This window comes from Oryzias latipes, chromosome 2 (assembly GCF_053564925.1).
Source record: "Oryzias latipes strain Hd-rR chromosome 2, Olatipes_Hd-rR_3.1".
NCBI classification, from domain to species: Eukaryota; Metazoa; Chordata; class Actinopteri; order Beloniformes; family Adrianichthyidae; genus Oryzias; species Oryzias latipes.
The window spans coordinates 32095063-32108368 of record NC_136238.1 but is presented as its reverse complement, the minus strand read 5'-3'; the positions used below and the strand labels follow the sequence as shown (position 1 = coordinate 32108368).

The following is a 13306-nucleotide window of genomic DNA, read 5'->3' as shown; positions in this document are numbered from 1 at the left end:
CTGACATAAATGAGTAACATTCACTGCAAACTGTGCAGAAAGCATGTTCTTTCTAAAACTGGAAATAGCACCAACCTTTTTTATCACCTGGGGCCTGTTTCAGAAAGGAGGTTAAGTGTAAACTCTGAGTGCATTAACCCTGAAATCAGGGAAACCCTGGGTTTTCGGTTTCAGAATGGGAGGTTTGTTAAACCAGAGAAAGCAGAGTAAGTCAAACCCGTTTCTGAAAGAGAGGTAACTTATACTCGGAGTCAGTATCCATGGTTACTTATGCTGTGAACCTAACCTGGCCGGGAGCAGGTTTTATTCTCCAAACTCAAAGTTTCTGCCGGTCCCCTCCCCTTTTTTAAAGACGAAGCGGTATTTTTCGCTTTAACCTTCATTGCCAACATTTCCGTCACACAGAGACGGTCTAAGTGACAAGAATGGCTTGTTCTTTTTTGGAGGACCCAATAGACGAGGAGGCTGCATTAATTCGTAGAAAATTATATTTACCTCGTACGAGGATTTTGAGAAGACTCGATTTTTTTGTCATTTCCCCATACGTTTTGGTTTGAGCGTTACCGTTTTTCGTTGCAGTCAATTACATATATACAATGAAAACAACATTAGATATGTATTGCTATGTAGATGTTTCATATGTCAAATATGGTCAACAAAGCCTACATCCATGACATGCTCACATTTGACCTGATTGAATTATGTTTTTATACTTCATTTTTAGCTGCTGCCATGTTCTTTTAATTCCTGCAGGATTGCATCTACATGAAAATGAAATCAGGGACATTGAATTAGATTAATGTAACAATTACTTTTTGGAAACACAATTTTCTAGCACTGCTTACTTTCTTAATCCCATATAAACCTATACCACTTGATCAATACAAGGGTAGTGTTGCAGTGTGTGTGTGCTGAGCGGGGTGCGATCCACGAGTGACAAGGGGAGGGGCAAGTGCAGGTGCAGATGGGGGGGGGGGGGGGACGGAGCAGAGGTGTGTGCGTGGTATATATTGTGTGTTCGGAGGACGGAGCACTTAGTTAAATAAAGAGAAGGTGTCATTCCCAGAATAACTGTTTTGGAGTCATTCTTAATCCGCTCTGGAGGTTGAGGGTTTCCAACGGGAAGTGAACCCCGAAGGAGAATTCCCTTCGGCCCTGAAGGAAATCTCCCCTGCGCTTCTGACCACGGTCGGAAAGACGAGATAAAAGAAAGGAGAAGTCTTCGCGCAGCGAAAGGTTCAACAGTAGACAAAAGTTCACTTTTAAAAACACAATTGCATGTATTAATATTAAACTGACCAACGTTTGCAAGAGGGGAAGGTTAACAAAAAAGTCCTCTAAACATTACCGACGTTAAATGCATTTTCCCCCAGATTGGTTCTGTACACTATGCAGCATTTCATGCATTTACACCAGGAATAACACTTCAAAAGTACTCCTTAATATCGCCATTTTTTATTTCACACCTTACGCTATTTAAAAAGTTATTACAGCCAATATTTTACAACAATGATTTAAATGCAAACTTAGGCATTAACTCGAGCAGCTATGTTTTCCACGCTAACTGTCTCTGTTTTGCAGATGCAGCGGTGTTGCTTTTCTTCCAGAATATGTGCTCATATTCACTGTAACTCTGCAGCAGCACGTCAAGTTCAGCTGGCGAAAAATACGCAGACCTCTTTGTTTTCACGGTTGCCATGGTGACTCGTGATATCTGCGCTCCATTGATAATGTCTTCTTATAGTCGCGGTGCGCACGCTCACCTCCGAATCAGTCCACTCAGAGTTGATTGATCTAACTCGGATCAGCTTCTCTGAAACAGAAAACTCAGAGTTGTTAATCTCCCAATTGACCAACTCAGAGTTCAAGTTTAACCTCAGAGTTGGTTGAACCTCCTTTCTGAAACAGGCCCCAGCTGTCCCAGCAAAGTCAACAACTCCGGCTCGGGCTGCCAGATCGACTCGGGGTCCTTCTACCAATGATGACGTCACCCTACGGTAACACCAGTTGAACAAACTATTTAGCAATTTTATGTTTCCTTTTGTAAAGTTTTTCTCACTCATAACTAATAATGCCATTTTTAATTTTAAGGTGTCTGACATAAGTTAGTTAGTTGTTAGGTCTGACATTATTATTTGTTACACCAAATGGAAACTGTACTGTAAAACATAAACTGAACAAATATGTTCTGTTTATATTTTAAAGGGAGAACCATTGGCAATATAAACTTATTTTTCCAATTTGAGAAAATGTATGACTGTACAGTGTATGAAAACAATATTTATTTATGGTGTGCAGTCTGTTTTAATTCTCCCAAATTTCCCTTTTTTTATTCTCAGAAAAAAACATTGTCATATTGATAACTACAGTCCTAAGCATTAATCGAATTCCACACGATGGAATTTCTGTTTCTCACGAATAACGGATTTTAATAACGGAAGTTATAGTTTTTTTTTAAATTATTGATTCAGAACAAAGGGGACATTCAGCAAACGGTTAGTTATAGTGTTATCGTTCCCCCTCAACTGTGAGAGCGTGATTTGTCTGGACCAATAAATTGACCAATCACTATCGTACACGTCATCGTGCAAACTTACAGCCAATCAAATAGTGTGACGTCATCATTGGTCGAAGGACCCTGAAGGACCCCGAGAAGATCTGGCAGCCAGAGCACCAAGCCCTGACAGAAAAGATCCCCACAAGAAACACCGGGGCTAAAATCATGATAAGATACTCCAATTAAAGACATAAGATGTATATAAAAACAAAAAAAATGAGAATAAGATGCATAAAATGAAATTAAATACATAAAATAACCTATACTAAAACTAATAGAATAAATTAGCAGCTAAAATCAACTAAAAGTTAAATTAAAAAGGTGGGTCTTGAGCCTTTTCTTAAAAACCTCCACAGTCTCTGCGGCCCTGAGGTTCTCTGGCAGGCTGTTCCACAGGCGAGGACCGTAATGGCAGAATGAAGCCTCACCATGAGTTTGGGTCCTCACCTTCGGAACAACTAAGAGACCAGCCCCGGAGGACCTCAGGGTCTGCGAGGTCTGATACTTTAAAATAATATCACCATAAAAACATTTATAAACCATGAAAAAAATCTTAAAATCAATCCTGAAACGCACAGGGAGCCAATACAGCCATTTTAAAACCGGTGTAATGTGTTCTCTGGTCCTCGTCAGAACTCGTGCCGCTGAGTTCTGCAATAGCTGTAGATTTGAAATAGACTTTTTTGGTAAACCAGAGAGCAGGGCATTACAGTAATCTAAACGACTGAAAATAAAAGCATCAGCACCTCTGTGCTGGCAAGAGAGAGGAACAGGCAGACTCTGGCAATGTTTTTAAGATGATAAAATCCTGTCGTAACCCTTGTGCTATCCTAGGCACTTTAACATTGGGAGTTGGGTCATCTAGACCCACTAGACAGTGCTCTGAACCTTTTTTCTTCAATGATTTGTGATCTTCACTGGTGTCCATGGATTACATGAAATCTTTCCACCTTTATCCACCTTTGTCATGGTAGGAAGAACACGTCAATGTAAGGGTGGGGTCATCTAAGATAGCACAAGGGTTAAAGACATTTTTGATGTGTGGGATAAAATTTAGCTCAGAGACAAAAAGTACGCCCAGGTTTCTCACACATTGAGAAGGTTTAAAATTCTGAACATGTGGTAAAATCATCTTTCTCATGTCTTCGGAACCGATGATTAAAACTTCAGTTTTGTCCTGGTTGAGCTGCAAGAAGTTTTCTGCCATCCATGACTTTCTGTCTACAATACAGTTTAAAAGAGTGTTAACAAGTTCAAGGTCATCAGGAGACACGGCGATGTAAAGCTGTGCATCATCAGCATGGCTCATGACATCCCCAAAAGACAACATATACAAGTCAAAAAGTATTTGACCTATAATCAATGTGCCTTTTTAGAAGTGTAAACGGATCAGTTACATCAGCAGATTTCGAACACCTAGGTGCTCTTATTGTGGTGGGGCCAGTTCCCTTCATTAACATCTGGGTCACCTAGCCACTTCCTGTAATCCAAGCTCTGGCTGTTGCCGATCTGCTGTGGCTGGCTGCATTTCTGATAGCTGTTTATTTAAGCTCTAAACCAAACTTTGGTGTCACATCTCACTGGATCAACCAGACCTTTGAACAAACTACTCTTCTGGGAGTTTATACAATCCACACACATATAGCTGCAAAACAGTCTTGCCAAGTTTCACTGCCTCACAGGAATGCCATGCTAGCGTGTCTACATACAAAATGGCGTAAATGGAGCATACTTGTACAACGCTTTTCTACCTACAAGGACAAAGCGCTTTACGGTCACAGACCCATTCACCCAGTCACACACATTCACACACTGGTGGCGGCTCCACTGCCAAAATCAGGCGCCTGCCTACCACTTACCACCATACAAATTTATGATCATACTTTTTTCTGTTGGAATTGAAACATTTCATTTAATGATTGTTAGCAGTTTTTGTCTGTTTTGGAGTTTTCAACTTGTTTTTTTTTATTGCACTTGTGCATGGTCGGCCATTTTAGTTTTGAACTAATTCATTCATTTTATTTCATTTTTCTCCTTAGATTAGATACTAACTAATTAAAAGTGTGCTTTATGTTGGAAACATTGTTGAAACCCATTGATTTATAGGCCTGAAATTGGAAAACAGGTTCCTGCCATTCTTGTAGGATCTTATTTGATTTTTTTTCTTAAAATTATGACATACAGTTGACTACTGTACTTAATGTAAATGATATATGTTGTAAATAATAGGTTGCAAATAGTATGCGTTGTCCAATCTAACATTTGTTTTGACCTTGTTTAGGTCAGATTTTTTTTCCACCCCTACTTCTATCCCTGATTGGATCCACTTTTGATCTGTCTCATTCAACAATGGTGCATGGTGAGCTATCCACGAACCGTCACTGAGCACTTATTTAACAAAGGAAAAAGGAATTTTGACAAAGACACCATAACCAAAAAAAAGGAACCTTGAAAACCAAAGAATGAAAAATATCTTTGTGGATTTCTGGACACTCCATTCTCCACTGTCTCAACTTGTTGTTTTATTATTTTTGTTGTTTTAATATAGTCAATTGATTACTTGCTTACCCGGGTACGTCACATACTCTGCTTTTTGGAGCAGAGTCCAGTTTTGGAACCTACAGAGAACCAACAAACAGCAGAAACCCACACTGTGGGAAAGACTCCACACTTCTGACTGATGTTCACGTCCACTTTATTTTTCACAGATAAGATTGGGACAGAACACTGAGAACCAAAAAGAACAGAGGAACAGTTCTAATGTCTACTAGAAAACACGAATCACAAGAACACCAGACACAAACACCAGTCTGGATCTTTATCAGCCTCTTCCTTCATACATTTTTGGGAAAAAATTTTCTTCCCTAAACTAGGTCTAACAAAATATAAGCTGCAGTTACTACTTTAAAAAAAAATCAAATTTTCACTGATCACACAAAAACTGTTAGAATAAAAGTAATTTACAAAATTCTTCTAGTGTTGTCATGGCAACACACAAACAATATACTAAGCATCTCAGCATAAACTACAACCACATTCAATCAGTTCAAGAGTTGACTCTAATAATACAAAACAACATTTTTTTATTAACTGGTACATCTCAAAGAATTCATTTTGTACAAGTTTTCAACATTTTTGTCCATGAAAGTAGCAAAACTCATTTTGTCTAGTATCTATAAACAGATTTAAATATATTGGATTTTTTTCTCTCTGGTTTTGATCATTTTTATTCAAAGAATATACAATAAAAAGACTGTTGTAAAAAAATAGAATATCACATCAAACCCATTAAAAAGGATGTTTTCAGCTCATGTCAGACTTTAGAAAACTGTTCATTGATATTTGTTTAATACTAACTTGTGTCTCCTTTTAACTGAATGACTGCATCTATTTGTTATGGAGGCCAACAGTCTGTGGCTCTGTGTTCATGTAAGGAAAGCTCAGGCTGCTTTGGAGTAAATGAGCACATTAGGGTTTGATCCCAAGAGTTTTAAAGATTACAAATGTAAATTAAAATATTCACATTTTCTGAAATTCGAAAAGTAAAGTCATGAGCTGTGGTGTAGAGGTAGAGTACACTGCAAAAATGAAGTTTCTAACCTAGAATTTTAATCTTAAATTTAGTCCAATAATCATTTAAAACTTGTTTTAAGAATAATTTACTATGCAAGAGAAGAATTCATTAGATTATTAATCTTGTTACAAGATTATTAGTCTTTTATTTCTTACTTAGTTTTATAAAGGCTAAAATTAGTCATTTTACATGTACAACAAGATAAATTACTCGCAGAGGCTTGAATTTTTATTTTGTGACCACTTTTAGCTGTAAAGACTTGTTTCAAGACCTAGTAACATGTGGACTTGAACACTGCAACAGCAACAAAGCTGTTAAGAAAAGTAATATTGCTATACCTGTTCTGTAACCCTTGTGCTATCCTAGGCACTTTAACATTAGGAGTTGGGTCATCTAGACCCACTAGACAGTGCTCTGAACCTTTTTTCTTCAATGATTTTTGATCTTCACTGGTGTCCATGGATAACATGAAATCTTTCCACCTTTGTCATGGTAGGGAGAACATGTCAATGGAAGGGGGGGGGGGGGGTCATCTAAGATAGATAGAAAAAGGGATAACCCTTGTGCAAATCAGTAACAGAACACAACTGTCACAAAACCTTCCAATCTTTCCTGTAATGTGTTCCAAATTAATTATTTCTGAGACAAGGCCCAACTCCTTCTCATGTAAAAATATATGGGATGCTCTGTGCTGATATCATTTTGACAGCATTCAAAAAGCTGATTATGGTTGACAAGTGATTAACAGACATTTCTGAAGTTTAGTTTAGATGACCATTGTTTAAAAAATGTGCTTTGACTCAAACATAATACACATATGTCTAAACAACCAAGATAAATAATTTTAACAGGGAGATGCAAAGGCAGTGTTGCTTAGGAATTACAGTTTTCTAAGGAAACAATGGCTTAAATCGTTTCAGATGCTGTTCAATCAGATTTGTAAGTCTTAATACGCTCTGCATTGGTAAAACGGGTGCAAAAACAATCTGGACTATCTCAAAGTCTGAAATAACATGAACATACGGTACTCCTTTTCCTCCTGCGGTCAATACCAGCTAAGAAGGGAATGGGGGGACGGGAGGGTTTCATAAATAACACAAAATTTATTTTCCCTAGTATTACCATACAACAATAATAGAGGTGAGTTTTAAAGTAGTGTGTATAATATCTTCTAATTACATCATACAACTTTGTGGACAAAGGTACATGTTTTGCGGTAACCCTCTCACCCCCACCCCCCTCAAGTCATTTGGTTGCGCCTGTCCTGACGGTTGGAAAGAGAGGGAAAAGCAGCAGCCACTTTGAACCAGACCCTTCTGATAGCCTGTTCGGTAAGTTTTTCTGAGACTATTTTTATTTTATTAAATATTATTACTTCACTCAATGTGAACAAATATTGTTCCCCGAAGCCTAATGACAGCTAGGTATCCAAGCTAGTCGACAAGTGTGACGAGGCAGCCAGTAGCAGAGCGGCATTCCGTCTCTTCTAGGCATGTTCGTATGACCTAGCTTAGCCACCAGAATTTCTTCCATTTAGAGGAACGCGAGGCTGCAGTGTTTTCTCCGTTTTATGAATGAGCGTCACTAGATCAGTGCGTACTATACATGCAGGCTAATATTTTTTGTTGTAGTTATCTTCACCTCCCGGAAATTTAATCAGTAATCAAAAGCGAGCAGGTGCTGTTCCCCCCGTTTGCAAGGCTCCGTCCAAGAAGTGAATGCTGGGACATGAGGTCATGTGACAGGTTTTGAGTAAACTGATAGGCTGCAACCAATGTCTACAAACATAAAGGAGCAAACGTAGCTTAATGAAATACTATTGGATTGTGGTATAAAATAATAAATAAATAAAACAGCAGTTTTATTATTGTTTTATTTATTTATAAAAATCAATAATGACTTTTGAAAGTACTTCAAAGTATTTTTACACATAGAGCCACATGATAGTTCAAACCCAGGAAACGAGTCTGGAATCTCTCTTATTTATTAACTTGAAAAGTTAAAATGTAAAAGGAAAATAGTGTAAATAGGATATCTGTTTCCAAAGGTTTTTTTGGTCAGCTAAAAATGGATCATTTTATAAACATATATGCCATGAAGAAGATTTCAGTGTTTACTCTGCCTCACAGCATCTGTTTAGCTTAATTGAACTGTACAATCTTTTTGGTTATATTCGTAATTACTTATTATTTGTTGATAATGAAGTAAAAATGGATTTGATATCAACCTTAATTCATGTAGTTCTCTGACTAGCTTTGCAATGATACCTCCCTTACTTGGATTAGACAAGTTATGAGAAGGTTATGACACTAAGAACTCGTATCTTTGATTCAGATCGCAAATATGTTGTTGTTTTGCTGTTTCCTTCAGGAATAAAATTATGCCCTCTATGTGATCACTTAAAATGCTTTACCTTTTCTTATTTTTTTGACCTACCTTAATTATCCTTATACCATTGGATATTGATATTGAGACATTACAGCTATTGTTGTTTACATTTACATTGTAAACAAGCTTTTATATACAGCAGTGTAAGATGCTTTCTCATTTATGTTGCTCTAATAAATAATGGAAGTATAACAGTTCATGTCGGCTAAAACCCATTGTATAATTCAGAATATGTCTGATATCTTCACTGATTTTTATTTTTCATTTTGGCAGAAACGGATAGCCTCGATAGATGTATAGAGAACCAAAACCAAACCAAGATGCTGTCTGCCAGATCCTTGACCTCGGATTTCAGTCAAGAAAAGCCTTCATTGAAAGTGATGTCCTAAAAGAAGATGATAGACCTACAAAGATTCTGGAGGCATATCCATGTTTCAAGGAGCTTCATCATGTAAGCAATTTACTTGTGTTTTTGATTGGTTGTTCCCCCCACCGCCCATCTTTACTAAGGAGGCATTTTTGTATGTTACTTGTGTTTTATGTGATGGAGGAGCTGCGGTGGATCCAGGATATGGGAAACGGCAAATTCAGATGTCAAGTACAGGACAGATGGGAAGACTTCTGCTCACTAGTGCAGTTTTACAGAGTTTGGAAAAAAGTGTTGAAGCCTCCCATGAACTTAAGTGGAGGTAACTCATTTTACTGTCTTTTTTTGCATAATGTTTTCAGAGGTGTTGGTCAGAATTGCGTTGTTATTATGCAAACTGATATTCAATTTAATGTAAACTCAACATTAAGCTGAAAATGAAGTTAATAACTGAGTTATTCTATTATATTGTTCTATTTTAGTTGAACACAACGTTGCACTCTTCAGAGCACTCCCAACGCTTTTCCCATCTCCAACTTCACCCCTTAAGAAACTGGCACATGCTAGTGAAGCATTGCTGCATGTTCTAGAGGTGAGTTTTTGTTCCCATTTGAAACTTTGATTTTGTGCTTGATTTTTGTTTGTCTCTGATGGTCTGTAATAACTGTGGGTAGAGACTGGAAGGAATAATGTGAGGATCCCAGCATTTATTTCTGTTTTTTTTTTCTGCCACTAGATATGCAAAATGGTGTTAATGACACCTAAAAAGTCAAAGTCAACTTTATTGTCAATTCTTCACATGTGCATCACATACAATGAATCGAAAATCCGTTTCTTACTCTTTCGTGTCTGTTCAGTAGAAGAAAAATAAAAACAAAGTATACGTTTAGAATAAAATAAATAAGTAAAAAGAAAGAAAAAGATACAATTTACAATATACAGTGATGAAAGTCTTCCGGGAATTCCCGGAAATCCGGGTTTTTGAGCAAACCGAACGTACTTTCCGGGAAATAAAGACCTGATCTCTACGGACAAATCGCTTTCCGGATTAAAAAATGGTCTGAAATCAGCTAATTTTAGCTTTATTTTCTATATTTCTCCGCAGATCGCTTCCTCTATGGTCGTGGCCATCTCTCGTCTTCCCGGCCTAATTGACCAATGACGGGACGTTTTAGTTGCTTTCGGATGCGTCGACGGGTCTGATTGGCTCTGTCTGCACCACGTGGTCAGCGTGACTTGCTTCCCTTGAGACCAAAACTGGCGGACCCACGCTAAACTTTCACAAACACATCTGAAGAGTTTGCGATCAAATTTGTGTTAAAATAATGGCAGGCATCGTCATTATTGAGCGTGGTCACGACCTCAGTTGTGAGAAGACGATAAAAAACAAATTGAAGTGGTCTTGGCTGGAAAAAAAAGATTTTTAAGGTAGTGTAGGTCAAATACTTTTTTGTGTAAAATAATCTCAAAACCACATTTTGAAATAATTTCAATTTTAGTTTTGAGTTTCAGTTTTTATTTTGAATAAATTTCTCTATCTAATTTATTTGTATTTCCTAATTACCATGATTTAGTTCAGTATAGTTGACATTAATTATAAGTATTTGATGGTTTGGACCCGCACTCCCTTAAAAAATAATGTTTACAATGTTTAGCTTAGTTTGTATGTTTGTTTTGATATTTCCCAGATTACTTAGTATTGGTGTTAAAGAATTGATGTATTATGTTATAGAATTAAAGTTTAAAGCAGATCCCATATTTTGATGTAATTATAGTTTGAGAAAACAGTGCAAGTGGATATGTACATCAGTCATTTCTAAAGCAGAAATAATGTATAAATAACTGAGGTATTTTCATAGAATATCATAGTTACTGGTGTTCTTTTTGCCATTTGGGGCTTTGATGTTACTATATTTTAGCAATTGTATGTTTTGTAGCTTTAAGGAAAAGCGTAGATTGTAGGATTGTGTTACTTTGAGCAATTTTCCAAATTCTTTTTTAGGACCAGCAAGTCCTTAATGGAGAGTCAAACTAGGGGTTCGACTCTCCATATATCCATGGTTTGAATGACAAATCATGATGCTCCAATTAGTCTTAGTTTCTTGATAAAGAAGTGAATAACTAGCTGCCAGAATGCACCAGAATGCATCTAAGACCACGTATTTTTCCAAAATTTCGCTCTGTGCCCGCCATATCGCTCAAAGAAAAGTTCAGGGATTTTTTCCTTACCTGACTTTCATCACTGAATATACAACATAGGCAATTTGCCATAAAAGTGCGAGTGCACTTAAGGCAGTGTCTCAAGGCAGCGGGGGGGGGGGTTCGTTTGAGCACTGTTCATGGGGGGATATGGGTGGTGGGTAGGTGGAGAGGGGAGAGGGTGTTTAGCATCCTGATGGCCTGGTGTGTGAAACTGTTTCTGAGTTTAGTGGTCCGGGAGCAGAGACTCCTGTACCTCCTCCCTGAGGGCAGAAGGCTGAACAGGTTGTGTGCAGGGTGGTGTGCATCCTTGATTATTGTTAGTGTTTTTCGGGTGAGGCGGGTGATGTATAAGTCCTGCAGGGAGAGGAGTGGTGTTCCAATGATTCTCCTGGCTGTGTTGACTATGCGCTGCAGGGCTTTCCTGTTGCTGTGTGTACAGCTGCCCCCCCACACAGTGATGCAGCTGGAGAGGATGCTCTCGATGGTTCCTCTGTAGAATGTGGTCATGATGGCTGGTGAAGCACCTGATCTTTTTAGTTTCCGCAGGAAGTAGAGACGTTGTTGTCCTTTCTTTGCCAATGATGTGGTGTGGGCGGTCCAGGAGAGGTCCTCACTGATGTGAACCCCCAGGAATTTTGTGCTGCTCACTCTCTCCACAGCAGTACCATCAATGATCAGTGGCAGGTGTTGAGTGTGGCCCCTCTGAAAGTTGACAACAATCTCCTTTGTCTTGCCGACATTTAGCAGGAGGTTATTGTCTCTGCACCATTTTGTCAGCAGATCCACCTCTTCCCTGTAGTTGGTCTCATCGCCCTTGGTGATGAGACCCACCAGGGTTGTGTCGTCTGCAAATTTCACAAGGTGGTTTGTGCTGTGGGTTGTTGTGCAGTCATGTGTCAGCAGGGTGAAGAGCAGCGGACTAAGCACACAGCCTTGGGGTGCCCCGGTGTTGAGAATGATTGTGTTTGAGGTGTTGTTGCCGGCTCGTACTGTTTGTGGTCTTTGGCTGAGGAAGTCCAGTAGCCAGTTGCAGATGGGGGTGTTAACACCCAGCTTGTCCAGTTTGCAAATGAGTTGCTGTGGTATTATTGTGTTAAATGCGGAGCTGAAGTCTATGAACAGCATTCTCACATATGCGTCCTTTTTGTCTAAGTGGGTGAGAGCTGGATGGAGAGCAGAACAAATGGCGTCCTCTGTCGATCGTTTGGGTCGGTATGCAAACTGGAAGGGGTCCAGGGTGGGGGGAAGAGTGGACTTGATGTGTGACATGACTAGCCTTTCAAAGCACTTCATGATGATGGGCGTTAGTGCTATGGGGCGGTAGTCATTGAAGCAGGATGGTGATGGTTTCTTTGGCACAGGGATGATAGTTGTCAAAAAAGCCTAAATACAAGCATCTACAAAAATTATATTAATTTTCAAAATGGCAAATACGACCCTAGTGATGTTTCATTATTACTAACAAAACATTTTTAGTAAAAGTTACAACATAAACTGTTTTACCCTAATTATTTTTATCTTTAGCCAACAGATGATCCTGCCAAATACCTGGAGAAGAGATCTTTCTCCAGCCCGGTGTTGCTCTTTGATGGGTCCTGCTGTCTCGTGGCAAGTGGAGAAACTCCCATCACCACCTTTGCCAAAGAAGATCTTGGCCATAGGTTGTTTTATCTGTTGGCTTACCACTACACCTTCCATCTTACCCATCCCAAGTTTGTGGCAACCCTACTTTGTCAGTCAGACAGAAATATTGAAGGACAATATTCACGAGCGGGACACCACAAGTTCATAAAAAAAGTTTTGGCAGAGTGAAACGTTTTTACTGAGTGGTAGAGCTCTCACGGTGAGAAATGAATGCCTTGTTTGGTGATGTTAACCAGAGACACTCTTTTTCTTATTTCTCTTAACCTCAGATTATTTACTAGTATGGCCTGCATCAGCGTTCATTAAGATTTAGCTGTAAACCTATGTTAAATTTTATGTTGAAATGCTTCAAGCAGTTCTTTGTATTTGTAGAAGCAGAAGTATTCTATGTTAACAGTGTATTCAAAGCAATTTTGAAAAAAGCAATATAAATAAATATTGTTAAGTATACTAATCCTGTATGCTTGTATTTTTCTTGTCTTGGTTTGAGCTACAAAAGCTAGTAATTACACAATACTAGCTTTAATTCAGCTAGCAATAAGTCTCAATTCTAGTATAATAACTCTTGAATTAA

The 13306-nt window shown here is 38.5% G+C and overlaps 2 protein-coding genes and 1 long non-coding RNA gene across 10 annotated transcripts in view; 2 read left to right on the top strand and 1 right to left on the bottom strand.

The window, feature by feature from the left end:
* The window catches only part of LOC101164420 (uncharacterized), a 736165-nt gene that overhangs the window by 505676 nt on the left and 217183 nt on the right, over positions 1 to 13306 (top strand). The gene's annotated exons all lie outside the window — the stretch shown is intronic.
* The window catches only part of LOC144986851 (uncharacterized), an 82184-nt gene that overhangs the window by 18811 nt on the left and 50067 nt on the right, over positions 1 to 13306 (bottom strand). The gene's annotated exons all lie outside the window — the stretch shown is intronic.
* LOC144988053 (uncharacterized) lies at positions 6657 to 13186 on the top strand. Of its 4 annotated transcripts, none has more exons than XR_013651799.1 (5): positions 6657 to 7462; positions 8793 to 9208; positions 9369 to 9478; positions 9992 to 10314; positions 12613 to 13186. It is a non-coding gene; the product is annotated as an uncharacterized LOC144988053 (long non-coding RNA). The 4 variants fall into 4 exon arrangements; XR_013651802.1 differs by having other exon boundaries at positions 6661 to 7462; positions 9992 to 10111; XR_013651806.1 differs by lacking the exon at positions 9992 to 10314 and having other exon boundaries at positions 6670 to 7462; positions 8793 to 8970; positions 9070 to 9208.